Raw genomic sequence first — 652 nt, 5'->3', positions numbered from 1 at the left:
ACAGGGTACACTGGCATGTAACATTCTTTTCACAGTTCATTATATGACTTAAAGTATAATAAAAACAGGATGGGATGTACAGCTATTTTGTGAACAGAAAATTTATTCTCCAAGGAAAATAAATTGGTTAGGAACTCTTGATATTGTTTTAGTCTTTTTTCATGTAGAGAAAAAATATTTTATTTCACATTATGTCTCTGTGATTGATTCTGTAATATGATTTTAAGAATATTCCTCATGTTCAAATCAATGAGGAAAAAACAGTGAGGCAAATGAGCCAGGTGGTACTCAACTTTCTGAAGAAAAGTTTGTTACAATTAGTCTACGGTCATGCCACCTTGAACGTTCTCAATCTCATCTGATCTCGGAAGATAAGCAGGGTTGGGCCAGGTTAGTGTTTGGATGGGAGACCACCTAGGAATACCAGGTGCTGTAGGCATAAAAAAAAAGTTTGTTACAATTAATCCATTGTCTGAAGCTCAAAAGATACCTCTCTCAATTGAAGCGATAATAGAATGAAATTATAATTCTATTAATTTATAAACAAATATATGTATACAAACTGAAAGCAATGCCCAAAAGGTTTATTTGATCCTGATCTTAGTACTACTTCCCCTCTAGAGATTTGATAGAACGCTTAATGAGGTACAGT

At 33.6% G+C, this 652-nt stretch overlaps 1 pseudogene; it reads left to right on the top strand.

The window, feature by feature from the left end:
* The first annotated feature begins 320 nt into the window (after positions 1 to 320).
* Positions 321 to 439, top strand: LOC112483767 (annotated as a pseudogene).
* The last annotated feature ends 213 nt before the right edge of the window (positions 440 to 652 follow it).

The sequence above is a fragment of the Pteropus alecto genome, unplaced genomic scaffold (assembly GCF_000325575.1).
Source record: "Pteropus alecto unplaced genomic scaffold, ASM32557v1 scaffold164, whole genome shotgun sequence".
Taxonomy (NCBI): domain Eukaryota; kingdom Metazoa; phylum Chordata; class Mammalia; order Chiroptera; family Pteropodidae; genus Pteropus; species Pteropus alecto.
This window is presented reverse-complemented; position numbering and strand designations above follow the sequence as displayed.